We start from the raw sequence: 16,980 nt of genomic DNA, 5'->3' as shown, positions 1-16,980 counted from the left end.
TGTGGGGTTGTTAACCAATGTCATAAAACAATATGTGTACTACTGTTTCATGAGAAACTATTTGTTCTGTAAGCCTTCACCTGAAGTAAAATAAAGAAAATAAAAATAAAAATTTAAACCTTTCCCTCTGCAAAAGACCCTGTTAAGAAGATGAAAAGGCAAGCCACAGGCTGGAAGAAAGTATTTGCAAACGACATCATCTATGACAAGGAAATTACATACAGAAAATATAAAGAACACTCAAAACTCAACAGTAAAAAAACCCAAACAATCCAATTAGCAAATGGACAAAACACACCAACAGATAATTCAATGAAGAGGAAATACAGATGGCAAGTAAGCATATGAAAAGACTTTTAATATCACTAGCAATTAGGAAAAGGCAAATTAAGACCACAATTAGATATCACTACACACCTATTAAAACAGCTGAAAAAAAAAAGGAAAAATAGTGATCTCTGAAAAATATATATTTGATAAGAATCTAATAACCAAAATATATATAAAACTTTGACAACAACAAAAGACAAATAATCCAATCAAAAACTGGGCAAAGCCCCAGATTTTCTATCAGCTGAGAACTGAAACAATTTCCGAGGCCAACTCCTCAGACAGAGATTGGATTGGACTGTGGGACACAAAGTGATACTCATGAGGAGTGTGCCTCTTAGCTCAAGTAGCTACAAGAGACTACACGGGCAGCTTCTGTCCAGAGGTGCGATGGGAGGGCAGAGAGGGTTAGGAGCTGGATGAATGGACATGGGGAATCAGGGGTGGAAAGGAGGAGTGTGCTGTCACAGCATGGGGAGAGCAATTAGGGTCACATAACAATGTATGTATAAATTTTTATATGGGAGACTAACTTGAAATGTAAACTTCATTCAAACTACAACAATAAATTTAAAAAACTGGGCAAAGGACTTGAACAGACATTTCATCAGAGAGGATATTCAAATGGCCACCAAACACATGAAAAAGATGCTCAATGTCATTAGCCATCAGAGAGATGTAAATCAAAACTACAATAAGATACCATTTCACTCCCACTAGTATGGCTAAGATTTAAAAAAAAAGAAAATAACAAATGTTGGCAAGGAGGATGCTCCTTAGAAGCAAGGATGGCAAGACATCATCTCACTTACTTTGGACATGTTATCAGGAGGAGCCAGTCCCTGGAGAACAACATCATGATTGGTAAAACAGAGGGTCAGCAAAAAAGAGGAAGACCCTCAACTAGATGGACTGACACAGTGGCTGCAACAATGGGCTCAAACAGCAATGATTGTGAGGATGGCACAAGACCACACAGCATTTCATTCTGTTGTACATAGGGCTGCTATGAGTCGAACTAACTCAACTGCACCTAACAACAACAACATCCATTGCTGGTGGGAATGCAAAATGGTACAGCTGTTGTGGAAAACAGTATGGTGATTCCTCAAAAAAGTAAAAATAGAGGGACCATATGACCCAGCAATTCCACTGCTAGGAATATACCCCAAGAGACCTGAAAGCAGCCAAGTGACTAGACATATATACCAATGTTCACTGCAGCACTATTCACAATAGCCAAAGATAGAAACAACTTAAACGCCCATCAATGGACAAATGAATAAACAAAACGTGGTACATATATGCATCAGAATACCACTCAGCCAGAAAGAGAAATGAAGTCTTGATGTATGCTTCAACATGGATGAAGATATGCTGAGTGAACTAAGTCAGTCACAAAAGGACAAATATTGTATGACCTCACTTATATAAAAAGGCAGGAACAGACAAATGTGTAGACAACAAAGTTTATTAAGTGGTTACAGGGTTAAGGGTAAGGGTTGCATAGCCAACTAACGCAACTGATGTCAATAAATTGTATACCTGTAAAAAACTGAATTGGCAAATGTTGTGTCACAGGTAGATTTACAACAACAAGAAAAAGAGCAGCTGCTGACATTGCTTACGTACAACTAAATACCTTATGGGATACGGTTTCTTAATCTGAAGATCTAGGGTCATGGTTTTATGGGACATCACAGCTAATTATCCTAATATCATGTTTAGTGCTTCTGTTCTACCTCCTAGTTTGTTGCATTGTGCCTGGGGCCTTAAAAGCTTGCAAGAGGCCACCTAAGGTACAACAATTGGTCACTATTCACCTGGAGCAACAAAGGAAGAAAGAGAATCAGGAATAGGAAAAGGAATTGGCATGCCTAGCTAATTGCCTCCATGAACAACTGCCTCCTTTGCATGAGACCAGAAGAACTGGATGGTGCCTGGCTACCATCACTGAACGTTTTGCTTAAATATTCTATAGAATAATTCTGTTCAAAAGGGGGAAAATTTAGAAGAGAATTTCAAATATTCATGGAATCTAGACTTTCTGGAGCCATTGAGGTTGGATGAACCCCTGAAACTATTGTCCTGAGATAATCTTTAAACCTTAAACCAAAAATATCTCCTGAACTCTTCTTTAAACCAAACAATAGTTTCACTTATTTAGTAGAGAATGTCTGTCTTGAGCACTGTGCTCTTTTAAAAGCTATCTATATGGGATTAAACTGACAAAAGCAACTCAAAAGATTAGGTAGGAAATTTAGGGTGTAGTGAGTTTATTTTAATGGAAGAGGAACAATTCAGAAAAGAAGGGTGATAATGGATGCACAACTTGAAGAATGTAATCAGTGTTACTGAATTGTACATGTAGAAATTGTTGAACTGGTGTATGTTCTGCTGGGCATATTTTCAACAACAACAAAAAATAAAATAAATTCTAAAAAAATAGTAATAATAATACTAATTATTGGTGAAGATGTAGAGAAATTAGATTTCTTATACATCGCTGGAATGTAAAATGGTATGAGTCCCTGGGTAGTGCAAAGGGTTAAGTACTCAACCACTAATCGAAAGATTGGTAGTTCAAACGTACCCAGATGCGCCTTGGAAGACAGGCCTAGTGATCTGCTTCCAAACGGTCACAGTCTTGAGAACACTATGGAGTACAGCTGTACTCTGCAACACATGGGATCACCATGAGTCAGAATGGACTCAAGAGCAACTAACAACAACAACAACCTGGTATAGCCATTCTGGAAAGTATGCTGGCAGTTGCCTAAAAACTAAAGATACATTTACTATACAACTCAGCAATTATACTCTTGGGCATTTATCCTAGAGAAATGAAAACTAATATCCACACAAAAACCTGTGCGTGCTTACTCACATTAGCTTTATTTGTAATAGCCAAAAACTGGAAACTATTAAAATGTCCCTCACTGGGTGAGTGGTTAAACAAATTGTCATACATCCATACCATGGAAACTACTCAGCGATAAAAAGGAACAAACAGCGATACACACAGCAATTTAGATAGATCTCAAGAGCATTATGCTAAGCAAAAAGAGCTAGTCTCAAAAGGTCACATATTGTATGACTCCATTTATACAGTATTCTCAAAAAGACAAAATTTTAGAGATGAAAAGCAGATGAGTGGTTTCTAGAGGTTACAGATAGTGAAGCAAGCAAGGGTGAATAACTATAAGGGTGTAGGGTGAAAAGATGATGTTCTTTCTCTAGTTCTGCCAGTTACTCTGAATTTATTTATTCAACATTATTGATCATCTACTACATGCTGGGCAGGCATTTTGATGGGTAGTAGGGACAGGGTATAGGAGCCCTGGTGGCGCAGTGGTCAAGTGCTCGGCTGCTAACTGAAAGGTCAGCAGTTCAAACCCACCAGCTGCTGCTCAGGAGAAAGATGTGGCAGTCTGCTTCTGTAAACATTACAGCCTTGGAAGTTCTATGGGGCAGTTCTACTCTGTCCTGTAGGGTTGCTATGTGCTGGAATCAACTCAATGGCAACAGGTTCGGTTAGGGATAGGGTGGAGTCCCTGGAATGGTGCACACAGTTAATGTACTTGGCTGCTAACCAAAAGGTTGGAGGTTTGAGACCACCAAGAGGTGCCTTAAAATAAAGGCCTGGAGATCTACTTCCAAAAAATGAGCCATTGAAAATCCTGTGGAGTACAGTTCTACTCTGACCCACATAGGGTCACCATGACAGGGAGTTGACCCAAAAGCAACTGAATTTTAAGGACAAGGTTGCCAGAAAAAATACAGGATTTAAATCTGAATTTCAAACAACAAATAATATTTTGTATAAATATGTCCTATGTAATGTTTGCGTGCTTAACCACTGTGCCACCAGAGCTCCTTCAACGGTGCAGTAGTTAAGTGCTCGGCTGCTAACAGAAAGGTCAACAGTTCGAATCCACCAGCCACTCTGCAGGAGAAAGATGTGACAGTCTGCTTTAGCAAAGATTTACAGCTTTGGAAATCCTATGGGGCAGTTCTACTCTGTCTTATAGGGTCCCTATGAGTCAGAATCGACTTGATGGCAATGGATTTGATTTGGTTTTGGAAAGTTTCAGACACACTTAATTTAAAAAATTATTTGTTTTCGTGTGAAATTCAAATTTAATTGGACACACTGAGTGTGTTTGTTCACTTGTTTTTTGTTTTGTTTTGCTAAATCTAACAACACAATCATGGGTCCTGCCTTCATGGAGTTTATAATTTAATCAATTGAAGAGGCAGACAGTAACTTTTCACGCACCCAAAATAATAAATAAAATAAGAGAAAATGACTGTATAATGATGTGGAGGACTGATTTTAGACAAAGGTAGCCAGACAATGCCCCTCTGGTGGAGCGATATTTGAAATGCTGACGCATGAAGAGTAACAAGTAAGGCTGGAGTTAAGAATGATCAAAGTAAAAGAAATAGCAAGTACTTCGAGGTAGGAATGAATTTGGAGTGTTCCAGGAACCGAAAAAGGCCAGTGTGGCTGGAGCAAAGTGAACAATACAAGAATGGAGTCAAGGGACTTTGGAGAGAGAGAACCAGTTGCTGAATACCAAAGGACCTTGAAGAGGCATTAAAAAGGAGTTCCACATTTGGAAAACAATTGATGAAACAAATGATCTGATTCACGTCTTTGAAAGATCACTCCAGCCACTCTGTAGAGAATGCTTTGAAGAGGAGCAAGGATGAAGGCAAGAAAATGGGTGGGAATTAATTGCAGTAAACAATCCAGGCGAGAGTTAATGGTGGTGACTTTGACCCAGGTGGTGGAAAGAAAATGGAGAAGCATGGATGAATTTTGGAAGTAGAGTCAACAGGACCTACCGATGGATTGAAAGGGGACAAGGGAAAGAGAGGGTTCAAAGACAACTCCTAGGTCTTTGTCTTGAGCAGCTAGAAGAATAATGATGTCTTTTGCCAAGATGATGAAGATCATGGGAGAAATAGTTTAGCAGAGGAGAAGAGTTGGGGAATCAAACTTCCAGTGTTGGACATATTAAAATTTAAATTCCTAAGGGACGAGCAAGTAAAAATGCCAAGTAGATTCTCTAGAGCTCAAAGGAGACTTCTGGGATAGATGTTGAAAAAGGGGAGTCATTACCATATAAATCAGTGGTTCTTAATCCTGGCTGCTCACTGAATTACCTGAAGAGCTTTTTAAAAAATCCTGGTGCCCTGGCGCTACACCAAATCAATTCAATCAAAATCTGCGGGGTGTAAAGACCCTCGAAGTTTAACACTTACATTTCAAGTCTGGGGAAAGGAGGAGGATCCAGAAAAGAAGACGAAAAGAAGTGGCCACTGACACAGGAAGAAAACCAGGAGAGTGTGATTGTGGGAGCTGGGAGGGGACTATTTCAAGCGGGAGATAAGAAACCTACTATACAGGGATATTGTGACAACAGAATGAATGAACACATATGAAAGTACTTTGCTGTTGTTGTTAGGTGCTGTCAAGTTGGTTCGAATTCATAGTGATGACCCAATGTACAACAGAACAAAACACTGCCCAGTCCTGCACCATCTTCAAAATCGTTGTTATGTTTGAGCCCACTGTTGCAGTCACTGTGTCAGTCCATCTCATTGCGGGTCTTCCTCTTTTTGACTGACCCTCTACTTTATTAAGCATGATGTCCTTTTCCAGGGACTGGTTCCTTCTGATAACATGTCCAAAGCATGTAAGACGAAGTCTCACTATCCTCACTTCCAAGAAGCACTCTGACTGTACTTCTTCCAGGACAGACTTGCTTGTTCTTCTGGTGGTCCATGGTATATTCAATATTATCTGCCAACACAATAATTGAAAGGCATCAATTCTTCTTTGGTCTTCCTTATTCAACGTCTAGCTTTCATATGCACATGAGGCGATTGAAAATACCATGGCTTGGGTCAGGCGCACCTTAGTCCTCAAGGTGACATCTTTGTTTAATAACACTTTAAAGAGGTCTTTTGCAGCAGATTTGCCCAATGCGATACGTCATATGATTTATTCACTGCTGCTCCCCTAAGTGTTGATTGTGGATCCAAGTAAAATGAAATCCTTGACAACTTCAATATTTTCTCCATTTATCACAATGTTGCTTATTGGTCCACTTGTGAGGATTTTTGTTTATGTTAAGGTATAATCCATGCTGAAGGCTGTAATTCCAATTTTCATCAGTAAGTGCTTCAAGTCCTCTTCACTTTCAGCAAGCAAGATTGAGTTATCTGCATATCACAGGTTGTTAATGAGTTTTCCTCCAATCCTGATGCCGTATTCTTCGTATAGTCCAGCTTCTCGGAATATTTGCTCAGCATACAGACTGAATAAATATGGTGAAAGGATACAGCCCTGATGCACACTTTTCCTGATTTTAAACCATGTAGTATCCCCTTGTTCTGTCTGAACGACTGCATCTTGGACAATGTACAGGTTCTGCATGAGCACAATTAAGTGTTCTAGAATTGCTATTCTTTGCAAAGTTATCCATAATTTGTTATAATCCACAAGTCGAATGCCTTTGCATAGTCAATAAAACACAGGTAAATATCTTTCTGGTATTCTCTGCTTTCAGCCAAGACCAATCTGCCATGAAAGTACTTTATAAACAGTTACTTAATAAACATATACTGAAGAGGTATTATTACCATGTAAGGGAAAAGATCATTCTCCTCCCAGTCCAACATTCCTAGCTGTGCCGACAAGGGAAGGAATTTCTACCAACAAACTTGACCCTTAGAGAAGTATTGGAAAGAGGCACCCCTAGACAAGTGCTGGCCCTCCCTCCCCAGAACTTCTTAGAGTTATAAGAATTGAACAAAAGTCCTTAGAGTTATGAGGTTAAACAAAATAATGTCTATTACCCTTAGTTCAATGTCTAGCACATCGTCATCATCATGAAAACTAACACTCACGTAGTGCTTTCTACGTGCTAGGCAAAGTTCTAAGACCTTTACATATATTTATTCAGTTAGCATTTTTTAAAAGTTAGCTGCTACTGCTGTTGGTGGTGGTGGTTTTGTTGTTATTATTGTTGTTGTTAGGTGCCGTTGAGTCAGTTTCAACTCATAGCGACCCTATGTACAATAGAACAAAACACTGCCCAGTCCTGCACCATCTTCACAATCATTGTTATGCTTGAGCCCATTGTTGCAGTCACTGTTTCAATCCATCTTGTTGAGGGTCTTCCTATTTTTCCTTGATCCTCTACTTTATCAAGCATAATGTCCTTCTCCAGGGACTGATCCCTCCTGATAACATGTCCAAAGTATGTGAGATGTAGTCTCACCATCCTTGCTTCTAAGGAGCATTCTGGTTGTACTTCCAAGACAGATTTGTTCGTTCTTTTGGCAGTCTGTGGTATATTCATTATTTTTCACCAACACCACAATTCAAAGGCGTCAATTCTTCTTCGGTCTTCCTTATTCATTTTCCAGCTTTCGAATGCATATGAGGCAATTGAAAACACCATGGCTTGGGTCAGGCGTACTTTAGTCCTTAAAGTGACATCTTTGCTTTTTAACACTTTAACAAGGTCTTTTGAAGCGGATTTGTCCGATGCAATGTGTTTTATTAATTCCAAATAATTTAGCTTCCCTAGTGGACATTACGGAAAAATGGAGAGACCAGCTTGGCATTCCAGAGCCATTGTTCTGATATGGAGACTTCTCTGGAGGTTTCAGTAGAAAGGAGGCTCTCCATAGGTCTGGAGGTCTATGGGACTCCAGAACCATGTTTCAGGACCACCTCGAAGATATGACAGACGTGGACTGTCCAATGGGAGGGCTGTGTCCCACAGCAATATTTGAATTCCTTCATGGAGACAGTGCTGTTGGTAGGTTCAGAGCTACATTTGAAGACATCTGGGCATGAAGATAACTTTTCTGGGTTCAACTATTGTTTACTGATCATTCATAAATGAGTGCATTTAAGCCTCACACTGACTTTGTGAAGTACACATAGTTATCCCCATTCTACAGGTGAGGAAGCCAAGGCTTAGAGAGGTTGAATAACTTACTCAAGTTCGCATAGCCAATTAGCATCAGAGAACCCTAAATCCAAGCTCAGACTCTTTCTTCTACTGTGCTTCTCCCCTTTTTTTCAAAACCAAATTTTGAGGAGGTAGGGCTATGGTCAAATTAAAAGAACCTAAAGACAAGACCTAGAAAGATTTTACCTTCAATACGTTAGGAAAAAAATGGGCAAAGGATGTGAACAGGCAATTTACAGAAGAGATACACAAATGCCAGGAAGCATGTAAAAAGATACAAGTGAAATGCTAAGTTTAATGTGTATATATATACATATATATAATTTTACACACACCAGATTTAAGAATGTAAAAGCCTGAAAATCACAAGTGCAGAAAACGATGTGGAGACACAACCTCAGATATTGCTGGTGGGAGTTGTAAATTGGTGTTAACAACTCTGGAGATCAAATTGACGTTATCGAGCAATGTTAAAAATGCTCGTGCCCTACAACACAGCAACTCCGCTTCTGAGTATAATCCATAAAGAAACTCTCTCACTTGTGTGCAAGCAGACATATATAAGGATAGTTCCTGTTTGTAACAGGAAAACAAAGGAAACTATTTAAACATTTATTATCAGAGAATGGATAAACAAAATATGGTGCAATAGTTAAGTGCTTGGCTGCTAATTACCGACACGTTGGTGGTTCGAACCCACGCAGCAGCTACACCGAAGAAAGATGTGGCGGTCTGCTTCTATAAAGATTTCAGCTTAGGAAATTCTATGAGGCAGTTCTACTCTGTCACATGGGGTCACTATGAATCAAAATTGACTTGACTTCACCTAATAACAAAGACATATTCATACTGTAGAATACTGTCTAGCAGTTAAAGTGAAAAAAACTAGATCTATGTATATCATCATGAACAGACCTCAGATATACAGACTTGACTGAAAAAGGCAAGTAAAAAAGTAAGATATCACTGACCCAGAGAAATGATTTATAGTTTCTGGGACTGGAGTAAAGTGTAGAGGGGACATATTTGGGGCCAGAGGAATCTTTGGTTCAAACTCCTCAACATATCTTTCCAAACTCACCCCATTTCTTACTCCCCCCTCAGTACTCTGTGTGTGTGTGTGTGTGTGTGTGTGTGCTGTGTGTGGGTCTTTCCCTTTCTCCCCTAGGACCCCCTAATTTAGGTTCCAAGAGCAGGTTGCAGAAAAACTGCAACTCCCCTTGTATTATAAGTAAAATTTTATATGTATTAGCAATTTTCTGAGGAATGGGTCCATGGCTTTCATCAGATTCTCAAGAGAGGTCAATGTCCCATAAAAAGATTAAAAATTCAGGAAATATATTTTCAAAAAATAAATGTAGCTTTGATACAGATTCCTTGGTCTATCATGCCTTGGGAATAGGAATTATTTCTCATCAGAAGAAAAAAAAATAAAAGAGAAAATGTAAAGTGATTTATTCTGACCCTGTTTCCACTAGCCCTGTGCCCTGGGAGAAAATGCCCTGCCTTTGGGAACATAAACATCTCCATCCTTCCCAGCCCGCCAGGCCTCCCATCCATCATTTCAGGCAGGCTCCAGGCAGCAGCAGCCAGCTTCCTTTTCTGCCATTCACGACCCTTTCCATCAGACGTCAGGGTCTGGCGCTGGCCAGCTTATTGACAATTACGAAGATTTTTGTAACCCAGCCAAACAGCCTCTGCACAATCAGAGCTCTCCAGCTGGGGAAACTAAAAGAGACCAGGAAACATTAACCAGGTTTTTAAAGGATGACCCAGCAGAGTGCCAAAGCCCTCAGGTCCAAGCACAGCTACAGGGTCTCCCCAGGGCCTGTGATCCAAGTGGAGTTCTATTTATTGTGATAGATTACAGACTTGGTGGGATCCCACAGTACTCTAAACTCATAGCTCCTCTGGGGAGACCAGGGAGATGTGGCAATTAATGCACATATCTGGGGTCAGCTGAGGGTCAGCCAGGTGGCTTTGCTGATCTTGGTTGGACATGTTCTCATGTATGGGTATTGGTTGGTTGTCAGCTGATTGAGACTGGTCCCTGATGAGGAACTGGGCTGATTCAGCTTCACTCCACATGCCTCTCATTCCCCAGCATACTAATCTAAGCATGTTCTTATGGTGATGGCAGAGGTACAAGAGACAGCAAGCATCCAATGTGCAATGATGATAAGTGCTCTGGTGAAAAAAATAATAATAATGTATAACACATACTATGTGCCAGGTACTGTTTAAATGAGGGTAGGCAATATTGAGAAGGGTTGCAGTTTTAAATGGGAAGTCCAGAAAACACCTCTATGATAAGGCAATATTTGAGCAAAGATCTGAAGGAGGTAAGGAAATGAGCTTCATTGATATCTGGGGGAAGAGTGTTTCAGAAGAGGGAACAGCAAAGGGGGAAAAAGGTGCCTAGAGTGGGCTGCAGCCAGGGGAGAATATAGGATCCGAAGTCAGATAGATATGAGGGAGGCCAGATTGTGGAGTGCCTTGTGAGCCACTGAGGAGTCTTTTGTAGACTCTTTTGTAGGGTTTTAATCTTATTTTTTACCAAGCGTGTGTATATATATATTAAAGGAATACACAGAATAAAAGCAAATAGCTGCACTCTCAGATTCCAGTAAGGGTGGACTCTAGATGCATTTTATCACGATCTTCCGCCACCGACTACATTCTTAGAGCTTGCTGGAGCCTGAAGGGAAGAACTGTCATTTCTGGGCAGAGACTGCCGTCTGCTGTTAATTTTTGAATTAGCACCTACAGATATTACCTGAAAGAACAAGACTTTCCTGTCCCAGCAGAGGGCAGATACCAGAGTTACCAGAATGTCCATCTTCTTTGCCACTAAGCTTGCCTGTCTCAGGAAGCACTTGAAGGTTAGGACAGGAGGGAAAGACATTTCCCAATTCTTCATACACCCACTTCCATTACATTTTTATAATGTACTTTATTTTTGTTGTTGTTGATAATATACACAGCAGAACACAAACCAATTCAACAATTTCCACATGTACACTTTTTAAAGGACTCAAATATTCACCATCTTGCTCATTTCATCTTCAGTAAACACCTTTGCTGCAAGTCACATGGACATTCTTAGCTCATTTTGCAGATGAGAGAATTGAGCATTACAGAGATATTTAAACTTGCACTTAATCTCATTAGCCAGTGCATGGCAAAACCAGGATCAGAATCAAAATCTTTTAACCTCTACTCCAGTTAAACTGAAATGCAAAGAGGATAGGTGACCTGCTCAAAGACACACAAATTTTAAATGTCAAATTCAGTATAAAAAAATCCATGAATTTGTCCTTCACTTCAACCAAGACTCCTTTTCATGGTCCCTACTGCCCTGCCCTGAGGATCCACCTACAGGCCCATTGTGATTCCCTGGGTGGGTATGTAAAGGGTTTTGCACCTTTTGGGAATGGGGAGAAGTGGAGGGAAGGGAAAAAAAAAACCCCACCGCTCTCCAGTCTATTTCAACTTATAGCGACAGTATAGGACAGAGCAGAGCTGCCCCACATGGTTTCCGCCGAAGCAGACTGCCACATATTTCTCCCACAGAGCGGCTGGTGGCTTTAAACAGCCAACCTTTTGGTTAGCAGCCAAGGGCTTAACCACTGCACCACCAGAGACTGCATTTACAGTGGGCCTACATCCCACTGTAAATTTTGGGTAATATTTTCTAATTTTAATCTATGCTTCTTTCTTCAGTATCTCCAACTCCCCATGACCATCTACCCCATTTAAGAAGTAGCAAAACTTTCTATACCCAGGCCCTCAGAGTAGAGCTGTTAAAACAGAGATGCAAAAAGAAAGAAGAGTATCAGTGCTTAGCTTTTGAGTTTTAAAAATAGAGTTTTGAAACTCATAGCAGAGGGAGTCATTTGAGCGAACAGGTTCCTGAGTCTCCAAATCTTGGACTGGGAGTGTCAAAAGCCAAGGCCCTGAAGAACTCTAGGCACCAAGTTTCAGCTATGCACCATAGAGTCAGAGGTTAAGGGATGGGTTCTCCTGCCCGCCAAGGAGATAAAGCGTCTCAGAACTGAAAGAGGAGGGTGTAGAGTCTGACAAAAGGCAAGAGTTAGTCACTAATGCTTGTCCCTGAAAAGGGGGCCTGCACCTGCCCCACCCGCCCCCCACCGCCACCACTTTTGCCCCTCCTATCCTACCCCTTCCTGTCTTTCTCTGTCTCAGATCAGGCAAGTCAGATTTTTTCCTGCTTTTTATATACAAACTTGCAAACACAAACATTTATTAATACTGTCTTCAAGTCTGCCAAAGACCAGTTGTTATGGATTGAATTGTGTCCCTCAAAAATATGTGTTGTAAATCCCAACCCCTATACCTGTGGATGTAATCCTATTTGAGAATAGGGTTCTCTTTGTTATGTTAACGAGGCCCTATCAGTGTAGGGTATGTCTTAAACCAATCACTTTTGAGATATAAAAGGAGCAGATTAGGCACAGAAGCAAGGAAGCATGAATTGGGGAAAGACAGACACCATGTGGAGATCTCCAAGAATATCGAGAACGCTAGAGAAGGTGAGACAAGGATTTTCCCCCAGATTGGACACAGAATGCCTTCCCCTAGAGCCAGTGCCCTAAATTTGGACTTTTAGCCTTCTAAACTGTGAGAAAATAAATTCCTTTTGGTTAAAGCCACCCACTTGTGGTATTTCTGTTATAGCAGCACTAAGGAACTAAGATAAAGATAATTTGCTATTAGCAAACAAAAAGTCTTTCAGTTACCACTGTCTTCAGAGTAGGAGTCAAAATGTATTACTTTTTTTGAAAAGGATGACATTTGTCCCTTTGGTGGCCTGTCACAGTACATACTGTTTACAAGAGATTTTACCTTCCATGCTTTATGGATCCTCAGCAAAATCCCTTGAGGTCTTAATAACCTCAAGGAAATTGAGATGGCATGGTTAACGAATTTCTTTTAAATCATCCCAGTATCAGTGAGAAAGGTAGAACTAGAACACAGGTCTTCTGAGTTCAAGGTCAGTGCTACGTCTCTTTTATATAGTAGGCGTGCATTTGTCATACTTCAAAACTCCAATGTGCATACATGTAACTTCCTTTATTTTTATAACCCAGCTTAATTTCTATTTTGAGTTCTATTGTGTTGAAGGTCAATTTGAACCAAACTCCCTCAAGTCAAGCATTTCTTGCCCAGTTCAGATTAATCTTTGTCAATTCCATGTTTTCTCTCTCCCCACTGTCTGTGTTCCACAGGACTCACATAGTTCCACAGTGTTGGTGGTCCAGAACCACTCTCGTCTGCTCTCTCTGGGATCCACCAAGATGTTTCATGCTTATTGTCTCTTGAGTTTACTCTGTGTCATCCTTGGCTGAACCTCAAGGCTTCGTTGGCTCCACCAGCAATGTCTCAGCTATACATGGATCCTCCTTGGGTAAAGGTAAAGGAGGGGGAGGGTGGAAAGTTTTAGATGGTCTCCTGAACCCACTGGAATTGCAGGTCTCTGGCCTTCAACAGGGAAGGTGAGGGGATCCTGCCACACTGGAAGGTTCAACCAAGGAGAATCAGGCTAGGAGACTCCTTGAAGAAATATGTTTTAAGTTGTGTGCTGTGTGGACTGTTGAGTAAAACTCTCACAGTTTCCCTACAAAATCTTTAGTGTAATCTACACTGTTGACAAATGCTTAGAAAAGTGTGTTTTCTTTTTCAGGGAATGTGAAAAAATACCAATCCTGCTTTAAACGTATCACGAGGTAAAAACTGAGGGATCTATGGGGAAAAGTCAATATACAGATTGGAACATCCTTGGTGTCTGGAAGTTCACAATACAGAGAATGTAACAGCTTTATTAAGGAAGTAATCAAAATACTATGTGATAAATTTGATAAAGCCTACTGTAGAAATACACACAAAGTACGAACGTACACAGCGGGGAGAAGGACTGAGTAACTCTCCCTGAGATACTGAGGAATATTTCAGAGGTAAAATGGTAGTTTGACAGGTGGAGACGAAAATGGAAAATCGTTCTGTAATGGCTAACAGAAGCTGTCCCCAAACAGTCACTTTTTTCTTGGGTGTCATGGCTAACAAGGTAAAAGAGGAGAGAGTCTCAAGAAAACTTATTGTCTGGAAGTAAAAGAATAGGCAATGAACTACAGTGCTAAAAAAATACATAGAGGAAACCATGAATCACATTATTATGAGATTTTTTTTTTGTCCAGCTCCCATGGAGTCAATTTTGACTTACGGCAACCCCATGTGTGTCAGAGTAGAACTGTGCTCCATAGGGTTTTCAATGGCTAATTTTTCAGAAATAGATTACCTGGCCTTTCTTCTGAGGCACCTCTAGGTGGACTGGAACCTCTAACCTCTTTGTTAGTAGCCGAGTATATTAACCATTTACACCACCCAGGGTCTCCACTATGAAATTAAAAACCAAACCAAACCTACTGCCATCAAGTCGATTCCAACTCATAGGAACCCTATAGTACACAGTAGAACTGCCCCATAGGGTTTCCAAGACAGTGATTTTTATAGAAGCAGACTGCCACATCTTTCTCCCACAGAGTGGCTGGTGAGTTCAAACTGCCAACCTTCTGGTTAGCAGATGAGTGCTTAACCACTATACCACCAGGGCTCCTATATTATGAGATTAGGTTACCAAAAAAAAAAAAAAAAAGTATTAAAGAAAGTAAAGAAGGAGGCAGGGCCAAGACGGCAGAGTAGTCAGATGCTTCCAGTGGTCCCTCTTACAACAAAGACCCTAAAAAACAAGCGAATCGATTATACATGACAATCTAGGAGCCCTGAACATCAAAGGCAAAGTCAAGGAATCAAACTGAGCAGCAGGGGGAGGGAGGGATGGTTCAGAAGCAGCAAGAAGTTGCCAGACCTGACCTGGCGGGAGCCGGCACCCTTCAGGCCAGATCAGCTGGCGTGCGCAGAGAGGCAAGCAATAGCGCTCGGGAGGCATTTTCCACATCAGGAGAGATCCAGCAGCAAAGAGTCTACTCAGGCCTCCAGAAACTGTGAAAAGTGGCACTCAATCGGCAAAAGATAAGTACATATGTTGGACCTACCAGACAGATCAAAAAACACCCCCTTTGGGAAAAATCTCTCTCTCATTTACCTGCCCCGTCCCTGCTCCACACCAGGTTCTGGGTCAGCTTCAGCGATTGCCACATCCTGTGGGTCAGAAGTAGGACCTGTCATGCACCCTGAGCCATTCTCCCAGCCTTGGAGAGGGAACAAATTAACAAAAAGCAAAAAATAATCAGCCAGCTCCCTTAAGGTGGGAGCTCAGGGTAGGCACAGCTCTTTTTCCTAGGCACAGGTATAAGGGGTCCACAGACTTTGAATGCCTTTCACCCCTGCATAGACATGTGTGGGCCCATTTCAACAGCATAGACCCTCATTAGCACAGTAAAACAGGGTATATACCTGAAGCCTAACTTCAACTGTATCAGCTATATGGTGGAGTGGTAGGTTCGTGACATTTGATACCGCTCTGTCCATTAAGCAGGGTCCTCACCTACCCACATCAGGGGCCTGAGGACTGGTGGCTCTACCCATACCACCTAGCCACCCATGACACGGGTCCAAGAGTAAGTGGTGCCTCCCAGTCCTTATAGCCAACAGCATTGGGTATCCATAGTCTGGCTGCAAAACCCATTCACCTACATGCTCTAGGGAAGAGGGACACACTTTCCTCCCAGACACTCAGGGGCAGCCATCAACCCCCTGCCCTGCTCAGAGCGTGACCCCCTACTGTAGCCACCTGTGCCTACACCAATCACCCCTGCCAGTCTGGGACTGTAGGTGAGAGCCTGCACCACACACTTGGTGACTAACTGGACACCTCAGCTGAATCAATACAAGAAAAGTAAATGAAGTCTGGGCTCAAATACCTACTAACAGATCTAGCCAACTGGTGAAAGGACGTTAGAGCTTCAAAGCCACCAATAATGAAACTAGCTCACACAACCAGCCTATTTGGGCATATCAAAATAAAAAAACAAGAAGCTAGGACACAGTAAGCAAATATAAAATAAATAAATATAATAACTTACTGATGGCTCAGAGACAACAGTCAATATCAGATCACATAAAGAAGCAGACCATGATGGCTTAAGCAAGCTCCCAAAACAAAGAATCAAGAAATTTTCAGGAGGAAGAGAATTTCTTGGAATTACTGGAAGTAGGCTACAAAAGAGTAATATGCAGAATTCTTCAAGAGATCAGGAAGGAGATCATGCAAAATGCAGAACAAGCCAAGAAACACACAGACAACGCAATAGAGGAACTTAAGAAGATTAGAGAAGAGCATAATGACCAGGTTAACAGTCTACAAGAATCCATAGAGAGACAGCAATCAGAAATCCAGAAGATTAACAATAAAATTTCAGAATTAGACAACTCAATAGACAGTCATAGGAGAAGAACTGAGGCAAAGGAAGTCAGAATAAGTGAAATTGAAGATAAAGCACTTGACACTAAACTATTTGAGGAAAAATCAGATAAAAGAATTTTAAAAAATGAAGAAACCCTAAGAATTATGTGGGACTCTATCAAGAGGAATAACCTACAAGTGATTGGAGTACCAGAACAGGAGGGGATAACAGAAAATACTGAAAGAATTGTTGAAGATTTGTTGGCAGAA

Source organism: Trichechus manatus, unplaced genomic scaffold (genome assembly GCF_000243295.1).
Source record: "Trichechus manatus latirostris isolate Lorelei unplaced genomic scaffold, TriManLat1.0 scaffold00024, whole genome shotgun sequence".
Lineage (NCBI taxonomy): Eukaryota > Metazoa > Chordata > Mammalia > Sirenia > Trichechidae > Trichechus > Trichechus manatus.
Note: the sequence above shows the minus strand (reverse complement) of the source record.